General features: G+C 50.8%; 1 pseudogene across 1 annotated transcript in view; it reads left to right on the top strand.

Annotated features, from left to right (window-relative positions):
- LOC308642177 (phosphatidylinositol-3,5-bisphosphate 3-phosphatase MTMR14-like) overlaps positions 1-14,982 on the top strand; it is a 60,692-nt pseudogene extending 45,710 nt beyond the window's left edge. Inside the window, exon 9 of the transcript XR_014024381.1 lies at positions 12,231-14,982. The product of XR_014024381.1 is annotated as a phosphatidylinositol-3,5-bisphosphate 3-phosphatase MTMR14-like (transcript). The remainder of the gene's footprint in view (positions 1-12,230) is intronic.
- Positions 14,983-23,202: the final 8,220 nt, after the last annotated feature.

Below are 23,202 nucleotides of genomic sequence, written 5' to 3' on the forward strand. Positions count from 1 at the left end.
TCTTATTATCCCTAGTTTTTCCAGTATTTTGAACATGAAGGGTGCTGTGTGGGAGGCCATCACACTATGTGACCAGCATTTTCCTTCTCTGATTGGTTGAGGCTCTGTCGGTCACTTCCAAGTGATCTGGCCACATCAAAGTGGCCCTAGATGGCTGCCCCGATCTTGAATGTGGCAAAATGTCACAGAATATGTCTTCATGCATAGGCGTGTCTTCCTGTAGCCCCATGGGTCAACCTACGCTCACCTGTTCCTTTGTGATATTACCCCCTTGCCCTGTTTGGGATAGAATGTTCCATGGAAACGCCCTTTGTGTGTCCCCTTCTCTTGCTCTGCCCTTGGGTGTGGCCTTCCTAGATGTCAGTCAACCTGCTGACAGTGGACATCAGGAAGCTAGACTCAGCCCCCTGAAACCTGACCCCTTGCCTAGGTTGAATGGCTTCTCCTCAATAAAAGGGGTCAGCGCTCTCTCTCTCTCTCTCTCTCTCTCTCTCTCTCTCTCTCTCTCTCTCTCTCTCTCTCTCTCCCCTTTTCTGAGGATGCTTAAGGTCGGAAGAGCTGTCACAGGATCCCCAAAGAAAAAGGTATCTCTGTCCCTTGTGTGGTTATTTCACGTGGCCCAGTTCCCTGGACTGAGTGTTCTTGTCGCTGGGAATGTGACAGGGCTATATTTTGTCAAATGTTTTTTCAGCATTTTTTGGTATGATATAGGATTCTATGTGACGTCTGTTGATTTCCATATGTTGATCCAACCTTGCATGCCTGGGATGAACCTCACTTGATGGTGGTGCAGTTTCTTCTTAATATTTTTGTATGTGATTTGCCAGAATTTCATTGAGAATTTTTGCATCTATGTTCATCAGGGATATTGGTCTGAAGTTTTCTTTACTTGATGTTTCTGATTGATTTTATTATCATGGTGATACTAGCTCCATAGAATGAGTTTGGAAGGGTTCCCTCCTTTTCTATTTCATGGAACTATTTGAGAAGTATTGGTGTTAATTCGTCTTTGAAATCTTGTAGGACTCAGCTGAAAATCTGTCGGATCCTGGGCTTTTCTTGGTTGGTAAGCTTTTTAAGGCTTGTCCTAATTCATTGCTTGAAATTGATCTGTTTAAATCATGTGTGTCCTCCTCATTCAGTTTAGGTAGGTCATGTATCTAGAAATTTGCTGATGTCCTCAAGATTTTCTGTTTTATTGGAGTATACATTTTCACAACTATGTCTGATTATCTTTTGTATTTTAGTAGTGTCTAATGGTATATTTCCCTTTACATCATGAATTTTGTAATTGGAGTTTTCTCTTTTTCTTCATTAGTGTGGCTAAGGGTTTATAAATTTTATTTATTTTTTTCAAACAATCAACTTTTTGTTTTGTCATTTTTTTGGATTATTTCATTTGTTAGTTTCATTGCTTTCAGCTCTGGTTTTAATTATTTCCTGTCTTCTAATGCTTTGGGGGTTGATTTGTTCTTATTTTTCTAGGGCTTTGAGATGTAATGTTAGGACATTTATTTGTTGACTTTTTATTATTTTAATGAATGAGCTCAATTGAATGAACTTTCCTCTTAGCACTGCCTTCATACTGTCCCAGATATTTCAGTATGTTGTATTGCTATTCTCATACCTCTAAGTATTTTCTTAAATTTCAACCCTGATTTTTTCTGGTATCCATTCATCATTAAATAGTGTATTATTTAGTCTCCAGGTGTTAGAGTAGGTTCTATTTCTTATTCTGTTATTGATTTCTAATTTCATTCCATTATGATCCGATGAAATACAGGGTATTATCTCTATTTTTTTGTATTTGCTAAGATTGCATCGAGACATAAGATATGGTATATTTTAGAGCAGGATCTGTGTGTTGCTGAGAAGAAAGTGTATTCAATCATTCATGGATGAACTATTCTACATATTTCAGTTAAGTCTAAATTATTGATTATATTATTGAGTTCTATAGTTTCTTTGTTCCATTTTTGTTTAGAAGATATATCCAGTGGTGAGAGAGGTGTGTTAAAGTCACCCAGTATTAGTGTCTTGTGGTCCATTTGATTCTTGAAATTGAGAGGTTGTTTTCTTAACGTATGCAGAAGCTCCATTGTCTAGAGCTTACATATTTATGATGGTTATGACTTGTTGATGTATGTTTCCCTTAAGCAGTATGAAATGTCCTTCTTTTTCCCTTCCGATTAACTTTGGCTTGAAGTCTGCTTTATCTGATATTAGGATAGAAACCCCTGCTTGTTGACAAGATCCATGGGAGTGATATGTTTTTTCCCATTCTTTCACCTTCATGTCTTTGCCTATGAGAGGAGTTTCTTGGAGACAGCCGATTGTTGAGTCTTGTTTTTTAGTTCAGTCTGCTAGTCTATGTCTTTTGATTGATGAGTTTAGGCTGTTAACATTCAAGATTATTATTGAGATATGATTTGAGTTCCCTGTCATTTTGGTTTATTTCTAGCTTATAATTTGAATTAGTTTCTCCTTTGATTGACTCTTCCTTTAGTGTAGTTCTTCCCTTTCCTTATTTTCCCTTTTTAAAAAAAATTTCCTCCTCATGGAATATTTTGCTGAGGATCTTCTGTAGTGCAGGCTTTCTAGTTGCAAATTCTTTTAACTTTTGCTTAATCATGGAAAGTTTTTATTTCATTTTCAAATATGAAGCTTAATTTTGTTGGATACAAGATTCTTGGCTAGCATCTGTTTTCTTTCACAGCTTGGTATATGTAATTCCAGGTCCTCCTAGCTTTGAGGGTCTTGGTTGAGAAATCGGTTGATATACAGATTGTTTTCCCCCTATATGTAATTTGATATTTTTCTCTCTCAGTCTTCAAAACTCTGTATTTATTCTGTACGCTAGGCATTTTCATTACAATGTGTCTTGATGTAGGTCTGTTGTAATTTTGTACATTTGGGGTCCTGTAGCCTCTTGTATTTGATTTTCCATTTCATATTTTAGATTTGGAAAACTTTCTGATATTATTTTATTGAAAATATTATATATTCCTTTGGTTTGTATCTCCACACCTTCATCCATCCTGATAAATCTTACATTTGGTCTTTTCATGTTATCCCATAATTCTTGGAAATTCTGTTCATGGTTTCTTAACATCTTCTCCCTGTGGGCAACTCTATTTCAAGATCATGTATTTTATCTTCATTGCCTGAGGTTCTTTCTTCTAAGTGGTCTAGTCTGCTGGTGATGCTTTCTATTGAATTTTTAATTGTTTCCTTCATTTTGAATATTTATGCCTTTTTTCCCCAGAATCTCTGCCTTATTTATTTATTTATTTTTGCATCAGGGACTGAACCCAAGGGCATTTAACCACCAAGCCACATCCCCAGCCTTTTTAAAAAATATCTTTTTCGTTGTCAATGGACCTCTATTTTATTTATTTAAATGTGGTGCTGAGACTAGAACCCTGTTCTACCATTGAGCCGCAACCCCAGCCCCTCTGTCTCCTTATTGAAGTGATCTTTCACTTCCTGTATTTTTTAATCTAATTTTATTCTTTATACCATCTTTTACTTTGCAGATAAGTTTAACTATGTACATTCTAAACTCCTTCTCTGACATTTCTTCCACTGTGGTGACAATGGATCCTGTTATTGGAGTATCTTGGTTGTGCCCTTGATTTTTCATGTTTTTTATGTGTCTACCCACCTAACAGTATGAATCTGAGGCAGTAGAGTTTCTACCTTGTGGACTTGCAGTGTCCCTGAAGGTTTCCAGTACCTCTCTGTTTAGGGGGAGACAAAACAACAACAACTAAACTGGGTGCCATGGCACACACCTGTAATCCCAGTGGCTCAGGATGCTGAGGCAGGAGGATCACAAGTTCAAAGGTACCCTCAGCAAAATGTGAGGCACTAAGCAACTCAATGAGACCCTTTCTCTAAATAAATTACAAAATAAGTCTGGGGATGTGGCTCATTGGTTGAGTGTCCCTGAGTTCAATCTCCAGTACCAACAACAACAACAACTAAGCCACCAATGCAAACAATATACAGCATTAAAACAAATAGCTCTCACTATGATGTCTACAATACTAACATCAAAATAAACAGAAATGATATGATCAGTTACTGCCTACAATAAAAACAGCAAGTTTTCAAAAGGGTTTACAATTTCAAATGGTGGACACAGAGAGAACAGAAGTGATATAGGATGTGATGATTATGAGGGAGAAGGAGAGAAAAAGAAATAAAAAATTAACGGAACATTAAAGAGCACAATAGAGATCGGCTGTTAGCAAGGAAAATAGGTTGGGGAAAATATTTATATAAAGTAAAAATTTTAAAAATAAAAGAATGCAAAACTCAAATATACTACTCAAATATCATAGTTAACAAAAAACCAATCCATGAAAAATAATTGTCTTCAAAAATTCTGGAAATGAAAAAAAATATGAAAATGTATAACTGTCTATGAATCATCATGGTCACAATTAAACAGAGAAAAAGAACTTAAAAAAGAAAAAAAATCTCAATGAAAAGTTGAATTCTTTCCATTGGCGTTCAAAATATTCCCCGCTTCTCTCTCAGCAGTGTTGGGTGAGTCTTCTGGAGTGGGATGTTCCCTCGGCCTGCTAGGGTGAGAGGTGGTCCACAGGCGGAGGCTGGGTCGGGCTCAGGTGGGCTCCAGGCTCTTCACTCAATGCTTGTTGGTCTGGAGATTTCAGTCAGTGCATCTCCAGTGCCCAGTGCTGGCTTGTCCCGTCTGGGGACGGTACTGAGGGATCTCTCCTGAGCTCCACTCGTGGGGTGGGGGAAAAAATTCTTAGTCCCCTACCTCACCTGCAGGCCCACCTTTCCTGGTCTCAGTTTCAGTCTCCAACAATTTCTCCCACACGTGGCTCAGTGGCAGAGCACTTGCCTTGCACATGTGAGGCACTGGGTTTGATCCTCAGCACCACACAAAAATAAATAATAAAACAAAGGTATAAAAAAACTGTGACATGATATTGATGGGTGTCAACTATTCTGTCTTGGAAAGGTCTCACATTTCTCTTTGTTGGAAATCTTTTTAGTTTTCAATCCAATCATTTTTGTATTTGGAATTGAATCCAGAAGCACTTTACCACTGCACTGCATCCTGTTTTTAAATTTTTGAGGCAGAGACACCCTAAGTTGCTTAGGGTCCTGCTTTATAAATTGGTGAGGCTTGTCTTGAACTTGTGATCCTCTTGCCTCAGCCTCCTGAGTTGCTGGGATTACAGGTGGGCTCCACCTTGTCCCGCTCAATTCAGTCTTCTTTAGCAGAGATAATTGGCTCACTTGTTTAATGAAAGGGTTGTAAGAAAAGTGATACACCAATAGGAGCTCATGAATCATCTAGATGGAACCGGTAATAAGCCAACATTAGCCTTTTTTGACATAGGAAATGTCTCTAGGGTAACCTAGTAGTTGGGACCCTGTTGACCAAGTGGGTACTGTTGAAAACTGCTGAGCCTTGCTCCTCACACTGCATGTCATGTGGCCGGTCAGACCCTCGGGTTCCAGAGGCGGGGGTTCCAGCGCTGCGGCTCTTGGGCTAGAGACCAGTGATCTCTGCAGAGTGCTCCTGGTTTCAGCCTCACACAGACGTCGGGTCCAGACTAGTTTGGAGATATTGCTGATCTGTGACCTGATAAAGTTTCCATCACGTCTATGAGCCCATCTCTCCTCCAGGAAATAAGGGGATGTTACTATCTGCTTCACAAAGTAGGCTGTGTGAGGACCAGAGGGGACTGTGAACCTTCTGCCGGCTCCCCATGAAGCCCAGTGAGTGTCGGCTCCTCCTGCTGCGACTGTGGACCGTGGGGGTGAGAAACTGGTGTGACTCCATTTTTTAAAAAAACAGCCTCTACCTCAGAGCAGGGCCTGTCCTGTAGTGACCAGATAGCCTTGACTCAGCAATGCAAGACCAAAGAATGCTTGAGACCAAATTTCGGACCATAGCAACAACCAATCAGAGTGAGACAGGGAACATCTGAAATGCCAGGTGATCCTCCCAATAGTTTTGGTGATTGATGACACGTTAGGAAACCGTGTAGTTTAGCATGTACACCCCTCGTGGCTTAAACCAATCAGTTCAAATGTATCCACCTCTTGAAGTCGCCAATCACCCCTACCCAACTTGTTCCCTCCAGTGAATGTGCTGATCAATGTTAAGAGTTGTGGTTTGATTTTCCCTCAGTGTGACATGATTTGCTGTGTGATGTTGTGAAGCATAGAGTATCCCCCCAAAACCTACAAATCCTCACTGAACTAAGGGCCGGGACTCACTCCCTGGGACCGCTGCATCAGAAACGGTTGTGAGTCCAGGCTCGAGCCTGCAATAAAAACTCTTGTGTGATTGCATCGGATTCGGCTCCTGGAGGTCTATTGGGGTCCCATGAATCTGGCCTTACAGGTGCACAGATGCCCATTAACTATGGTGCTCAGTTGGAGATGACCCCTTGCTCAGCTCTGAATGGCCTGCTTCTCAAATGCACCCAGTATCTTGGATGCTTTCCTCTGAAGAAGCATGGTCACTTGGATCAGAGGCAGGCTACGTGCAGTCTGCACCGGCTTCTGAGGTCCCGTCTGAGACCTGGCAGCCCACTGTGGTCACCTTCTCCGGCTCTCCCTTTGCTCTAGCTTCTTCGGCTTCTGCATGTGTTCTTGAGACGGACACACAGGGTACATTGGCAGATTATGGAAAATGCCTCGTGGGTGAAGTGTTCGGAATCTGCCCACACTCTGTCCCTGCTGTCCGTTGACTCTCTTCTGAGACTGTTTTGTCCCAGGCCATACTTATTCCTCCCCCTGCTGTGGACGGCACCTCCTCTGTCTCCTTTCCTGCATGTGCCAGTGTGTACCTTGGTCCCTTCCTGGCAGCTGAATGGCTGGGCATGGGAATGTCTTCTCCAAGAGACGACCCAGCTGTTGGCTGAGGCAGGGGCAATGTGTAGGACGTCTAGTCAGCTTGTACCCCCGGGTCTCTCCCCTCACCACACTTGTACCCCCTGGGGTCCCTTCCAGCACTTCCCTCACCATAGTGAGGCTGCACACATATCTGCCACCTGAGATTTCTCTTGCATGAGGCAGTTGCTCCTGTCCTTAGCCCATTTCCCTCTGGGTTCCTTGTGCTCTTCTTATTAATTCCTGTGAGTTCTTCCTCCTTTTTAATGGCAGGACTGGAAATCAACCAGGGCCTGTGCAGGCTAGGCAAGCGCTCCCTCACTAGCTTCCTCCGCAACCCTCATGCGAGCTCATTACACGTTCTTGACACAAATCCTCTGTCAGTGGGATGAACACACCGCGACTCTTTCATTTCAGGTGCCATTTGATGAATCAGAGCTGTGAGTTTCGATGTCAGGTTTCTCCATATTTTATTGATAACACCTTTTGGTCTCAGTAAGTCTTTCTGTGCAAATATCCAAAATATAGCACCAATCTCTTTTATAAAAGTTTTCTATTTTTGATTGTGAGAGTTGAGTGCTAAACTAAGGTTCTTTGGGGTGCAGGCTGTGAGGTAGGATATGACTGCCTCTGTCCTGTGAATCCTGTTGCTTTCACTCTGATAACCCAGCAGTCCTCCTTTAACCCACCCGACAGACCTGGGCCTGCTTCTGCTCTCTCCAGTCGATGCCCTTTCTGCACCACCCGTCCCTGCTCTATCGCTCACCCTGCGCCCCTCGGCCTAAGGTCTGATAAGCAGGTCCTCTTCCTGTCCTAGGTCCTGGCTGGGGCCTTCCCAGTACGTCCACTCCCCCATGTGCCTGCTGTCCTGGGAGCAGAGCCTCTACCTTCACAGGTGCGCAGGTGTGGGGAACCAGCCAGCAGCACACATGTGCTCCACTGGAGGCTAATCCCCACCTTTGCCATCCGCCTGGCCCTGACTCCACCTTGACCTGGGCAGGAGCTTTGGCAGCCTTAACTGAGACAGACTACAGACTTGAAATGGGGACCTGCTCTCCAGGTACACAAGCAAAGCATCTCTGCTCCCGTCTCCCCTCCTCCCTGCTTCCCTGTCCTAAAGGTGTGCTCAGGCACTCACCGTCCTCCCTGTAGACTCTGGGTGATGGTCAGCCTCCCGCTCCCCTCCTCCCTGCTTCCCTGTCCTAAAGGTGTGCTCAGGCACTCACCGTCCTCCCTGTAGACTCTGTAAAATGGTCAGCCTCCTGCTCCCCTCCTCCCTGCTTCCCTGTCCTAAAGGTGTGCTCAGGCACTCACCGTCCTCCCTGTAGACTCTGTGAGATGGGAATCCTCCTGCTCCCCCGCCTCCCGGCTTCCCTGTCCTAAAGGTGTGCTCAGGCACTCACCGTCCTCCCTGTAGACTCTGTAAGATGGTCAGCCTCCTGCTCCCCTCCTCCCTGCTTCCCTGTCCTAAAGGTGTGCTCAGGCACTCACTGTCCTCCCTGTAGACTCTGGGTGATGGTCAGCCTCCTGCTCCACCTCCTCCCTGCTTCCCTGTTCTAAAGGTGTGCTCAGGCACTCACCGTCCTCCCTGTAGACTCTGTAAGATGGTCAGCCTCCTGCTCCCCTCCTCCCTGATTCCCTGTCCTAAAGGTGTGCTCAGGCACTCACCGTCCTCCCTGTAGACTCTGTGAGATGGGAATCCTCCTGCTCTACCTCCTCCCTGCTTCCCTGTTCTAAAGGTGTGCTCAGGCACTCACCGTCCTCCCTGTAGACTCTGGGTGATGGTCAGCTTCCTGCTCCACCTCCTCCCTGCTTCCCTGTTCTAAAGGTGTGCTCAGGCACTCACCGTCCTCCCTGTAGACTCTGGGTGATGGTCAGCCTCCTGCTCCCCTCCTCCCTGATTCCCTGTCCTAAAGGTGTGCTCAGGCACTCACCGTCCTCCCTGTAGACTCGGGTGATGGTCAGCCTCCTGCTCCCCCGCCTCCCTGCTTCCCTGTTCTAAAGGTGTGCTCAGGTACTCACTGTCCTCCCTGTAGACACTGTGAGATGGGAATCCTCCTGCTCCACCTCCTCCCTGCTTCCCTGTTCTAAAGGTGTGCTCAGGCACTCACCGTCCTCCCTGTAGACTCTGTGAGATGGGAATCCTCCTGCTCCACCTCCTCCCTGCTTCCCTGTTCTAAAGGTGTGCTCAGGCACTCACCGTCCTCCCTGTAGACTCTGTGAGATGGGAATCCTCCTGCTCCACCTCCTCCCTGCTTCCCTGTTCTAAAGGTGTGCTCAGGCACTCACCGTCCTCCCTGTAGACTCTGTGAGATGGGAATCCTCCTGCTCCACCTCCTCCCTGCTTCCCTGTTCTAAAGGTGTGCTCAGGCACTCACTGTCCTCCCTGTAGACTCTGTGAGATGGGAATCCTCCTGCTCTACCTCCTCCCTGCTTCCCTGTTCTAAAGGTGTGCTCAGGCACTCACCGTCCTCCCTGTAGACTCTAGGTGATGGTCAGCTTCCTGCTCCCCTCCTCCCTGCTTTCTTGTCCTAAAGGTGTGCTCAGGCACTCATCGCTGACCCGCAGACCCGGCTTGGTAGTCACCTTCTTCTTCCCATAATTCAGGGTATCTGGGCTTGTGTATGAGTGTCGTCCACCTGCTCTTTTTAACTGAAAGTTATGGCATCTTTAACATTTTCCTCTTGAGTCATGTTAGTAATTTGTGTATTTTTCGGCGTTTTTCTCATCTTGTCTATGTTTAGTTGCCTTTTCTCTGCTGTGGCCAAATATCTGACAACAACAACTTAGAGGAGGAAAAGCTTATTTTGGGTCCCAGATTCAGGGCTTCAGTCCATGTCAGCTGAGTCGTAGCTCTGGGCGAAGCTGATGCAGATCATAATGGCAGAGAAATGTGGCAGGAGAACTCAGTTCAGAACTGGGGGGTCAGGAAGCAGAGAGAGCACACTCCCTGGGAACAAAATGTAAACCCAGTGGCACCCAGTGACCCACCTCCCCCAGCCACTGGTCACCTGCCACAGTGACCACCCAGTTAGTGCATTCTAAAGGCTCCAGGCACCACTCAGGCCATGGCTCTCGTCATCTAAGCATTTCAGGGTATCGGTTCCAGGTTCCAGGTCTGCTCATCAGGTTATGGGTCTCGTGATCTGATCATTTCCCCTTGAACATTCGTGCATTCTCTGGGGCCACCTGTCATCTCAACCCGAAACCCTAATAATCTACACGGTACAATTTGTGGCTGTGCCGGGTTACCCTCTTGTGGTCCTTTCCCTGTAGAATTGGGAGTGAAGTCCCTTCGGTTTCTTGTGGCTCTGGTGAGTTGAGTCTCCTCTCAGCTCCGAGCCGGCAGACCTGTTGTGGTCTGTGGGATCTGCAGACACCCAGCTCTTGGCTTTGCTGGACTTTGCTGGACTCACCTATCATTTTCCGTTTCTTGCTGTACTCTTTGTTGTTCTGTCCCTTTAGGCTTGAGTTTGGTTTGCTCTCCTTTTCTACCTTTTAAAGTGTGCGGTTGGGCACTGACTCCAGGTCTTCCTCAGCTCAGGTGCTGCCAGCCACCAGTTCCCTCTCCACACGACTGTCACCGATTCCCAGAAATTCTGGTGTGTGATCTCGTTACTGCTCTTGTGACTTCTGTTTGACTCACTGTGCCTAATTTCCATATATATGAATCATATGTTTTTTTCTTTTTGGATATTTTTGGTTATAGATGGACTCAGTACCTTTATTTTTATTTATTTATTTTTATGTGGTGCTGAGGATCAAACCCAGTGCCTCACCTGTGCTAGGCCAGTGCTCTGCTACTGAGCCCCAGCCCAGCGCCTGGTTTTCTTTTATTAGTGATATTTAGTTTTATCCCACTGTGATTGAAAACAATACTCTGCATGTCAGTTTTTGAAATTCCTGAAGACATTTTTGTAGTACTGTGGGCTCACATGGGGTGTGTCCTGGAGAGGAAGAAGGTGTACTCCATTGTTGGGTGGGTGTTCTGTGTGGGTCTGTGAGTCCTGATTAGTTTTCTGGGTTCAAGTCCTCTCTTTCTTTTTGATTCGTGTCTGATTTTCCCATCATTTCCTAACAGGGGCATGTTGAAGTCTCCCACGGTTATTGTAGCTCTGCCTATATCCCACTTTAATTTTGTCTGGATTTGCTCTATTTACTTTGGGACTCTGTCTTTAGAAGTGTAGAATATTTATATCTTCTTGCTGGATTGAAACTCTTATTAATACCAATATCCTTCTTTGTGTCTTAAATTTTTTTTTCAACAAAGTCTATTTTTTGACAGTGAAACAGCTACTTTGGCTCTCTTTTGATTATGATTGGTATGCAACCTTTTTCTGTTCTTTCAAACTCCAAGTTTCAAACCCTACAGAGTTTCTTATAGAGAGTATATAATGGACCATATTTTTGGGGGCTGGGATTGTGGCTCAGCGGTAGAGCGCTCGCTTAGCACGGGCGGGACCCAGTTTCGATCCTCAGCACCACATAAAAATAAAGGCACTGTGTTGTTTCTATCTACACCAAAACAATAAATATGTTTTTTTTTAAATGACCGTATTTTTAAACCAATCTCATTTTAATAGTACTAATTAATCCATATACATTTAAAGCAATTACTAACCAGAAAAGACTTAATTCTGCATTTTAGCATTTTTCTGATTATCTTATGTAACTTTACCCCTCAATTCCTCCACTGCTGCCTTTTTGTACCTAATATATTATATTTTCAATTATTTTGTTTATATTAAATGTCTATAGTATGCCATTTTGACGTCTCTTGTCTTTTCTGTGTATCTTCTCATCGTTCTGTTAGTGGTCACCTTGGGAACACGGTTGGCACCTTCCGTCTGTCACAGCCAGTCCCAGGAACTCCAGCTGAGGGTGCCCCCTGGACCTTCTCATCTTCCTTCTTCCTCTGGTTGTCACCATCACGCTTCTCACTGAGATCAGGGCTTCCCACGGTCCCCTTTTGAGTCGCGTAGGTAGGAGAGTCACACACCCGGAGAAGGCCACTCAGGGCGGGCGCCCTGGGCTTGGGCCCTTGCCCTGTCTTTGCCTCTCGGATTCAAGTCCCATCCAGCTCCCCTTGAGCCTGAAGGGCTTCCTTGGACTTGTTTTAGGGCAGGTCCACTGGGAAGGAACTTCCTCAGCTTCTGTGAATCGGAAAGTGTCTTGATTCCCCTCCATTCTGAGGGTCCACTTGTCTGACAGAGCTTTGGTTCTGCTGTCCCCCGTTCTGCCTTCCTTCGGGCTTCACGACCCCCCTTGGGCTGAGGCGCTGGGTTTTGTGGGAAGTCAGTTCAGTTTCTTGGTTGTGACCAGTTGTCTCTCTCCTGCTGCTGTAGAAATCCTCTCGTTGCCAGTGGAAGAAGAAGCCGGCGGCTGAGGCGGTTCGCGAGGTTCCAGAGTAGCAGTCGGTGCCGCCAGATGCCATGGGCCGGGCTGAGGCACATTGAGGGGACGTGGGGCTGGACCATGGCAGGCGCTCGGGCCGCCGCCGCTGCTGCTGCCTCGGCAGGGTCCTCAGCCTCTTCAGGCAACCCGCCGCCTCAGGAGCCCCTAGAAGAGTTCTCCCCGACTCAGTACCGGGCCCAGGACGGCAGAGGGACGAGCAGCTCTAAGGCTGAGCGCATTGAGAAGAGATGTCTGGAGCTGTTTGGCCGAGACTTCTGCTTCAGCGTGATTCCAAATGTGAATGGGGATATCTGTGGTCACTATCCCCGGCACATGGTGTTCCTGGAATATGAGAGTTCTGAGAAGGAGAAAGACACGTTTCAGAGCACCGTGCCATGAGCAAGCTGCAAGACCTCATCAACCACAGCAAGATGGCCAGGTGCAGAGGACGGTGCGTCTGCCCAGTTCAAAGGCAAGCACATTTGCAGGTCAGCCACGCTGGCTGGATGCGGGGAGCTCTATGGACGCTCTGGCTACAACTATTTTTTCTCAGGGGGTGCAGATGATTCCTGGGCAGATGTGGAGGACGTCACAGAAGAGGATTGTGCTCTTCGAAGTGGGGACATGCATCTTTTTCATAAGGTCAGAGGCTATGACATCAGGTTACTTGGGTACTTGTCAGTCAAGTACATCTGTGATCTCATGGTGGAGAACAAGAAGGTGGAATTTGGCATGAATGTAGCCTCCTCTGAGAAGGTGGACAAAGCCCAGCGCTATGCCGACTTCACTCTCCTCTCCATCCCGTATCCAGGCTGTGAATTTTTCAAGGAATATCAGGATCGGGATCACATGGACGAAGGGCTCATATTTAACTGGAAGCAGGACTACGTCGATGCCCCCTTGAGCATCCCCGAATTCCTGACTCACCCTCTGAATATTGACTGGAGCCTGTATCAGAGTGGGGACCTGGTGCAACAGACACAAAACTACCTGAAATTGCTGCTCTCCATAGTCAACAGCGATGGCGACAGCGGGCGGCTGGTGCCCTGTATCTCAGGCTGGGATGGGACCCCCTTCTTCATCTCTCTCCTGAGCCTTTCCTCGTGGTTGATGGACTCATCCACACGTCTCTGAAGCCTGCTGAGACCCTCTACCTAACTGTGGCCTATGACTGGTTCCTCTTTGGGCACATGTTGGTAGGTCGGCTCAGCAGAGGAGAGGAGATTTTCTCCTGCTGCTTCAGTTTTTGAAGCATATCACCTCCGAGGGGTTCTCTGCTCTGAAGACCCAGAGGAGGAGGAGTCTGCCTGCCCGGGACGCGGCTCCACTGTGGAAGACATCTGCGGAGACGAAGGGACTTCTCCCTAGTCACGAGAGCTCCCCAGGAGCCGCAGGGAGCTTCACCCCTGAGGCCACGGAGCTGATTCTGGCAGGAGCACAGACTCAGGCAGCTTGGAGGAAGACTCACTCGTCCTCTCGGCAGAGTGTGCTCTGGAACCGGCCACAGCCCTCCGAGGACCACCTGCCTTCCCCCCCGGGGCTGGCTGAAGCCAAGTCTTCCAACTCCTCATCTTCAAACCATCCTGACAACGTCTTCAGGATGGGTAGCAGTCCACTGCAAGTCCCCAAACCCAGGCTTGCCGCTCTGAGTGCCCGGGAGACGTGGCTGCAGGAGGTGCCTTCAGCCTTCTTGGCCGCCTACAGCCGCCCAGTGGGGCTTCGGGCAGCAGCCCCAGTCCCTCTGGGGCCACGGGGGCCTGCTGGAACAGTTTGCCCGCGGTGTGGGACTGCGGGCACCAGTAGCAACGCCCACGTGTTTCCTGCTCCCCTCTCAGCCCAGCCCTTGCTGGAATCAAAGCCAGGCCTGGCCCAGGGGTCCTGTGCGGTGGGGGGAACCTCACACCCCTCTCCGTCACAGGCGCAGCCGTCCAAAACTGAGCAGGGCCAAGGACAGGGTTTTCCAGCTCTCAGCTACCTGACCTGACCACCACCCCATCTAGTCACGGCCTCCCACCCACCGGGTCTTGGCCAACTGCGTGGGTCTCCCTAGGGCCTGTGGAGGCCATGACTTCATGGGGGGCCCCACCCCAAGTTGTCCCCTGGGGAGGAGGGGCCACCTGCACTGAGAATGAGGCTGTTTGTCACAGATCACAAAATAAAATCAGAGTCTTTGAACAAAAAAAAGAAAAAAGAAAAAGAAATCCTCTCGTGGCCGAGGTCGGGACAGCTCCACGGGGCCTGGGTCTGGACCTCTCAGAGTGCGTCCCCCTCCAACCTGTGGGCCGCTGAGCCATGTGTACTCCCACCTGGGGTCAGGTCTGGGGATGTCTTTGAGTTCGTTTTCTGCCTCTCTCCCTCTTTTCTGCCTGTGACTCCTGGGATGCGTGGGTTGGTGCTCGCCCTGTCCCCTGTCCCTCAGGATCTGTCCTCTTCATTCTTTCCCCCTCACCCTGCAGACAGGATGGTGGCAGCTGGCCTCCTGCTCGGAGCCGTGGGGCTCCTGTGGTGGGAGTGCCATGTCACCCCTCCTGGCCTAGTTCTGGAGCCCGTGTTGGTGCACCTCTGCGGTTCCTCCCGTGTTGGTGATCTCCCTTGTTGAGGCCCACTGTCTGCATTTTCTGTGCTGAGGTCCCCTCTAGTTTGTCCAGTACATTGAAGACAGATGATTTAATGTCTCTGCCTAATAAGTGACGTGCCCAAGCTCCCTCGGATGGTTTTTGCCAAAGACTTCTTCTTCTGTGAATGGGCCACATTTTCTCATTTCTTTGTAGGTTTTTGTTGTGACCGTTATGGTTTGGAGGTGGTGACCCCAGTGTTCATGTGAGAGACAATACAAGAACTTCAGAGGTGACAGGACTGGGCTGTGAGAGCCTGAACCCAGTCCATGAGCACCTCCCTGATGGGGGGGCGCTGAAGGCGGGTGTGTGTGGCTGGAGCAGGTGGGTCATTGGGGGTGTGGCTCTGGGGTATGTATTTGGGGAGCTGGGCTGAGGCTCTCTCCGCTTCTTGATCCTCATGTGAGCTCCCTCCCTCCACCACACTCTTCTGCCGCACCGTGAGCCCTGAGGAATGGAGCTGGCTGTCTGTGGACTGAGACCTCTGAAACTGTGAACCAGATACATTTTTCCTCTTCTAAAATTGTTCTTGTCAGGTCTTTTAGTCACAGCAGCAGAAGCTGACTGAATCAATAACTAGATGCTCCAAGTATTCATCCCCTGAAATTAGACTTTCCTACTCCACAGGGGTTATGGATTTTTCCTCGTTGAGGGTAAAGTCATCCATTTGTGGCTTTTCCAAACTATTTTTGTGAAATGTGTATTATTTAAAACTGAAGCTTCCCTTCTGCTGTCTATGTTCAGTCAACGACCTGACGAGACTTTTTAAAAGTCTAGCTACCGAGAGAGGAGGAAGGTCTTCGCTTTAAATCCTCCAGTGGCTGCTCTGGGGGAGCTGTGGCTGCCCGGCAGGTGTCTGCGCTGCTCCCTCAGGCACCACAGACATCCGAGGACACAGCCCAGGTTTCTGGATAACAGGATCCCCTCTCTTCTCCTGGCTCAGCCCGCGGCCTGGAATGCGGCTTCTCCCCCACACACAGAGGGGCTAAGGAGCAGGTGGTGGCTGGCCCTGGGCACTGCTCACTTAGGCAGGACCAGCCCCTCCCTCCTCCAGGGGACCCATGGTCCTGGTGCCTGGTCGGTGCAGAGTTCTGGGCCACTGGCCCACTGCTCTCTCTGGCTGGAGGCACTGGACATTGACACCTTTCATCAGTGATGCTGACCAGAACTTCCATCTCTTAGAAAGTGCTTCCTGATGTTTTTATAGACATCATTACAGTTTCAATGGCAATACACCTGAAGTCAGTCTTGGAAGGTGCTAATCCCCTGGGTGGAGAGGCCGGGGATATCCAAACTCCAAGGCTAGGAGCACAGCGCCCCCTTGCCCACTGGGTCCAACCCCTTCCAGCCTGGCTTGGCTCACAGGCACCTGGGCACACAGCCATGCAGAGGGTGGGCCCGAAGCCTGCACTGGGTGTTCACTGCTCAGTGCCCAGTTTCCGCCCACAGAAGGCCCACCACCCAGGAGGCGCCAGCTCTGCACACATGAGCTGCGTGCTGCCTGCTGCCTGCTGCCTGCTGCCTGCACCTCGGCCCCTTGCAGACAGCCCCTGCTTCCCCGGAGCCTCTCTGTGCCCGCCACTGTGTCTGTGGCGGCAGGCGTCACCACCCGGCGGGCGCCCCCAGTCTGCACGGTGGGCCCTCCCACCCACCTCCTCTTCTCTTACTCAGTCCTCCAGCCAGTTTTCAATTCACTGGCTGCTGGGAAAGTGTCCTCCCAGGCAGCCACCTAGAGGCCTGCACCCCAGCAGCCAGTTCACTGGGCATCAGGGTCCTGTTCACCCTCTGGAGGCCAAAGGACCAGCACAGGTTGGAGCCTGGCCACTGCAGCTGCTGCTCCCCGTCACCCTCCCACTCGTCCTTGCCATCCTCCTGGGGAGACTCCCTTGGCCACCGGCTCCCTCCCAGTCCCAAGCTCTGTGCCTCTGGCCTCTGGTGCCAGCTGCTGCCCAGCCTCGTGGCAGGAGACCATGAGAACCCACACAAAGGCACTGACTGGGACCACCCACCCTCTGAGGCAGCCCTCAGGAGAAGGCCAGCCTCTGGCTTCCAAAAGGGATGGCCTCTACAGCACCCTAGCTCATGAGGATGTTTTCCCACACAGAGAAGACTTAGAGTTGGGTGGCTGAAAACGAAGACAGTGGAACTCGGGGCCCCCACCTAACGTCAGAAATAATGGCAGGTTCCATGCCCAGCACCCAGCTGAGGACCGGGACCTACTGGGGCGTCTGAGTCTGAAACATGGAATAATATATTTGAAATTCAAAAGAAGGGGTGCTTTGGTTTGGCTATGAAATGTCCCCCCAAGAGCTCATGTGCTAGTTAATATAGGAGTGTTCAGAGGCGAATGATGAGATGAAGAGAACTGTAACCTGATCAATGGTTGATTCATTTGACGGGTTAATGATGTTGATGAATCACTGCATGGCAACCATCGGCAGGTGGGGTATGGTTGGAAGGTCACTGGGATGTGACCTTCAGGATTCTATCTTGTTCCTGATCTCTCCTTCTCCCTCTCTTTCTCTGTAGCTGTCACAAACTCAAGACCTTTCCTCCACCATGCCCTTCTGCTGCCACGTCTACCTCACCTTGGGCCCAGTGAAGTCGGCTGACCACAGACTGAATGTCTGGAACCATGAGCCTGAAACAAACTTTTCCTCTTGTTAGTTGTTCTTATCAGTATTTATTCACTGAGATGAAGAGCTGAGGGACACAGCTATATGGTGACCCTCTGACTACAAAACCATCAGCTCTTGCTGATGTATTTTTATTGTACCTTGGGTTCCTAGAAAGTGAGGAGACTCTTGAGAGTTTGGAGAAAGAAAAGAGCTTAGGGATGCATGTTCAGTACAATGGGGGAATTTCTGGGCCAAGAGCTACAAGCCAGGGGTAGAGCTGCAAGAAAGACTCAGACTGGCCCCTATATCCTAGAGAGTCTCGTGGTCTCAGAACAGTGGAACTCGGGGCCCCCACTTAAATAAGGTGAAATTAAGTGACCCGAATCAAGAACCTAGATTCTTAAGAGTTTAAGATCAGCTAAATTTGCTCTCATAGATCCTCAAGAAAATAGCTGTCACGAATGAAAATCAGAAAGAACAAAACATGGATTTAGATCCCCAGAAATCTCAGATTTGGAATTATAAACACAAGAATATTCAGTAGTAAAATTCCCCCCAAAAAAATAAGCAACTGGAGAATGTTTTCAATAATCAGGAGGATAAGTAAAAGATCCAAATAGACTTTTTAGAAGTAAATAAAATACTTGTTAAACTAAGCTTAACAGATTAAGCATTAGGTTAGATTGAGCTGAAGAGAGAATCATCAGACTGGAAAGTAACCTGAAGACATCAGAAGGCTGCAGAGGGGCTGAGGGATGGAATGGATGGGGAAAAGTCACAGGTGAGGACAGACTGAAGTCTAAGACCTGTCTAATTGGAGGCACCTGTATTGAGGTACCCCAGAAATAACGAAAGACCCAAAGACACAACGATAGGATGCACAATTCACAAAAAGCTGCGTAAATAAAAGAAAAGAACAGCAGAACCAAAGATGACCAGACCTTAACACAACCAGAAGAAACAAGGCATCCGCAGAGAGTCGCGGACAGCACAGACGTCTTGGTTGTAACAGGGACGGGAGGTCTCACGCCTTCTCCCAGAGTCTTGGGCCAGCAACATTATCTTAAGGGAAACCATGATGATCACAACCCTAGATAAGTAACATCTGAGTCCCCAACAATCACCTCACTGCAGTGGGGTCCACACAGACCTGCCTGCTGAAGGGAGCTGTGTGGTGTGAGCCTGAGGGAACGAACAGGTTCTCACTGTGGGTCAGGTGTACTCTACCGAAGACACAAAGATAGATCTCAACAGCACCATGACAAACTTACCTTACGGGACCTCTGCAGAACCCTGAACTCACTTATCAGAAAATAACAGCACTTACCGTCTGCCGAGGCCTCGGGTCACTGCCTCTGGGTGGCTCCATCAGCCAGTCTTTGTCCCTTTCCCGTCCATTCTCTGCCTGTCTCCCTGGCTGTGTCAACAATTCCACTTGTCACCAGCACTGAGTGACTGGATCATGATGTGCGGTGAAGTCATTCTCCATGGCTTTGTGCTTGAGGTGATTTAGCTTCTCAAATGTGTGTGGTGGCAGTTCACATCCCACTCGGGCACATTTGGCCACTTTTTTCCTGCCTACTTTCTTCTTTCCTTCAGGGTCTCCACTTAAACATATGTGGCAGCTTGAGTTGTCCCACCGTCTGTCGGTCTCACCATGACAGCCGGGGCACACACTGAGTGTCACCTGTTCAGGGAGCTTGCCACCCCGGGTGCTGCGGTTGGATGTGATCCCGGTGCACCTTCCTCCCCGTTAGGTTCCGGGAGCAGGACTGGGATGCCACTCGGGATTCACACCCTGGGACGGGCCTGGGTCAGTTTCAAGGGACTGATTTTCCTGGGTCTTTGCGCACCTAATATTTCTGATCAGATATCATGAATTGTGACGTTTATGCCTTTTTGATTGTTGGATTTTTCTGTACCCCCATATTCCTGAAACACTCTGTGATGCAGTTGTTTAAAAACAGCTTGGTCTTGGGGCTGGGCTGGGGCTCAGTGGTAGAGCACTCGTCCGGCACACGTGAGGCCCTGGGTTCGACCCTCAACACCACATAAAAATAAATAAAATAAAGGCATCGTGTCCAACTACAACTAAAACAGTATTTTAAAAAACCTGGCTTGGTCTTTCTGTGCCTTAGGCTGAGAGTTCTGGGCCAGACTGGAGCAGAGCTGCCCCGAGGGGGTCCCCGCGGCAGTGACACCCTTGGAGGAGCGTCTGCTGACCCGTGCCTGGGGCCCGATGCTCTGACAGGTCCCATGGGCCTCTCCCAGCTCCTGTGCCTGAGCAGCCTGTGTTCAGCTGGGTGCTGGAGGGAGCTCCAACAGGCTCTCGGTGCTGCTGTGTGAGTCCTGTCCTCGCTGCTCCCTGGCCCCTCAGCTCTGGGGACTTCCAGGCTCTGAACTGGGGCTTGGAAATTGCCAGGGAGAGAGGCAGGGGCCAGGGCCCACCCCACATGCTTCCCCTCTCTCAGTCACTGTCCCTTCCTGTCCAATAGATGGCTTCCTGGGGGAGGGTGTGTCCAGCTGCTCTGTCCTGCCTGGAGGCAGCCTGCTCTGAGAGTCTGTGTGTTAGCTGCTGCCGCCCCGGGCCTGTCTTCGTTTGCAGTCCGAGCGCAGGCTCGAGGCAGGAGTGCAGGCCAGACCCACAGAGCTGTCTCCGAGACAGGAAGCACAGTTTCCAAGGCGGTGACCACATGCTTCCAGCAGAGTGGTCGAAGGTCTCGGCTCCTCTCTGGACACAGGACCCACTGGCCCAGGGGCACCACCTCTGCAGGCCTCCTGTGTCGGGGGCTGACCTGGGGCCTCCCTCCTTCTCCAGGGTTGGTGACTTCCCGGCTGCAGGGCAGGTTGGGCTCCCTTGGCATCCTGTCCCCGTTGGTCCCACCTGTCATTGCTGAGCAGAGGCCCAGGGACCTGCCCAGGCAAATTCCACCAGGAGTGCTCCAAGGGCAGAGGAAGCTCTCGACCCTCTGCCAGGGCAGGCTGGAATGGGACAGTGGCTGGGACAGACTGCCCCCGGGGGCTGCTGAGCACAGAACCTGCCCCAGGGAGGGGTTCCCAGGCAGGAGCTGGTCAGGCAGATGTAGTAGGGCACTGTGGCTGCACCCACGACCCCGCACTGAGGCAGGAGGATCCCAAGTTCCAGTGAGACCCTGTCTCAAAATGAAAAGTGGACATGGCTGGAGGTAGCTCAGAAGTAGAGCACTGTTGTGTTCCATCTCTAGGACACACAAAAAAGTATTTCAGCCTAAAAGAAGAACCTCTTCAGGTTTTTAAATATGGAACTTTTCCATGCTGAATTTGTGGAATTATTAGAGCTCAGAGCAGATTGAAGCCTTCAGTTGCCGTGTTGTGTGAGGCTCCCCACATCTGAGACCCACGGGTATCTCTGTGACTTCCCAGGGGCTCCTCAGGACAGGCAAGGAGGCCTCTGCAGGGCTCAGACGCCCCAGAGGGCAGGGGACCATGGCCAGGCCCCTCTCAGGTGCCTCCGCTCAGCTTTGGGATGGGATCTGGGGGCTGCTCAGAAGAACCCGTGGCTGGGAGCTGAATGGTCAGCGGGACTCTGGGCCTCAGGCTGCCCATGTGTGAGCATCCCTGACCGAGCCACCTTGGACCTGGGTGGCAGAGCCTGCTGCCTGCTCCTCCTCAGCCTCCTCCGCTCCAGGAGACAGAGGCCCGGCTCCCTGCGCTGCCCTCTGCAGGGCTGGACAGGAGCCTTGGTCAGGACCCTGAGGCTCCCCACCCTCCGTGTGGGGGGCAGGACTCCACGCAGGGCCTGAGGGGAAGGGTGCAATTCCCAGCCCGCCCTGTTCTGGGGAAAGTCTGGCAGTTTGGGCAGGAAGGGCCCTGCTGTGGCCCTGCTGAGCCCAGCGGGACCAGGCCTGACGCGGTCCCTCTCTCCTCCTCTGGGGCACTGGGTCTGAAGGAGACTGGCACAGACAGCACCTGCTGACGGCAGCGTGGTCATGTGGTCCCCTCGGCTGCTAGGTGCTGTCCGCGTGTGACGATCCATGAACGACTGGCAGTCGCGAGGGCCAAGGCCGAACCTCGCACTGAAACCAGGGCTCTGGGTGGGGCTGCTGCAGCCAGCCGGCCTGTGTGAACCCACCAGGCCCCCAGGACCTCTGACCCTCAGGAGAACTCCTGCGGGGTCCCGCCTGCCTCCTCCCTCTCAGAAACGACGGGGGGGCGGAGAGCGGCCTGTGGAGCACCCTCGGGGCAGGACCTGGCTCGGCTGCATGTGGTCCTCGCCTGAGCCCCACCTTCTGGGCCCTCTTCTTCCACACCCCCACCTGCACAGGACTCATGAAGCTGGAAGGACAGGGAGCAGAGCCTCTAGGGCCCTCGCCAGTCCTCACTCCCTGAGCGACATCACCCAGGGACCCGCCAGGCTTTGCCATGCTCCCCCACAGGACCAGGCCTGACCGCACCCCAGGTCCCGCTGCGGGCAGGGGCTTCCTGTGTGCATTCCTTGGGCCCCAGGGAGACAAGCATCCCTTGACAGGGCCTCCTGCTCTGCTCCAGCAGGGCCATCTGGACACACCCACAATGCAGCCTGAGATGCAGCTGGCTCTGGCAGCCCCAGCCACAGTAGTCTGGCCTGCTGCTGCCCAGTGCTGGGCCTGTGCTCTCCGCTCGACCGGCACCAGCACTGCCATCCTGACCAGCACCTCCAGCCCCGTGCCAACCTTTCTCCATCTTCTGTTCCTTGTCAGCTGGTTCCAGTCCTTGTCCCTCTGCTGTCCTGATGCCTGGTCCTCCTGTTTTCCATTTCTGATCTCCTTTCTAGAACCGCGGGGTGTTAATGGCTGTGCACTGAGAACGTGCACGCTAACACCCCCCAGTTCCAGAGGACGTGGAGCGCGTGCTCCAAGCTGCTCTGCCCTGCGCGACGTGCACCTCAGGCCTCCTCGTGCCCCAGCCCGACTCTGCCGCCGGCCATCAGCACCTGACCAGCGTTGCTGGGCTGCAGGGCACATGTGGACCCAGGCTTCAGCCAGGCATGTCAGAAGACCGAGCTCCAGGCCTTTAAAAATCGCGGAGCTCTATGACCACACGTGGCCACACACGAGCGTCCACCCTGTGGAACGTAAATGTGTGCGTGTGCATGTTCACCACACACACCCACATTCACGTCACAAAGGCACACACACATCCTGGCAGACATCTGCCGATGCCGCCGAGGACACAGGGACCCACCTGTGGCTGCCTCAGCTTCTCACGGGCCTCGCTGATGACCATGTACAGCTATGAGCTGAGCTGATCACCCGCTCTGGGGCCCCTGTGCCCAGGCTCCTGTGTCCCCAGCCAAGGCCCACACAGGAGCTGCTGGCCCTGAGGGGCACTGACTGTCCCCTGCATATCTGTGCCCACCGCGCTGCTGTGGAGCCACACTGGAGCCTCCCAAGGCAGGCGGGCAGCAGGGCAGGCTCCCTGCTGGACTGCTCAGTGCTGGACTGGGGCACTGGGGGTCCTGTGGCCACCCAGGAATATGCCTCGGCCGCATCCTGCCCTCGTGGGAGCCTTGTCTTAACCACTCGTCCCTCCCTGGGCTCCTGCCCTGCTCCGTCCTGAAGGACTCTGCTTGGGCAGGCTGGTGCTTTGGCCTGGGCGAGTTTCTCCCCTGGGCCTGGGTCAGAACAAGGATGACCAGTCTTGCTCCAGGGGCCTGGGCCTGCGTCCAGTGT

The sequence above is a fragment of the Spermophilus citellus genome, assembly GCF_964194105.1.
Source record: "Spermophilus citellus genome assembly, chromosome: 1".
NCBI classification, from domain to species: Eukaryota; Metazoa; Chordata; class Mammalia; order Rodentia; family Sciuridae; genus Spermophilus; species Spermophilus citellus.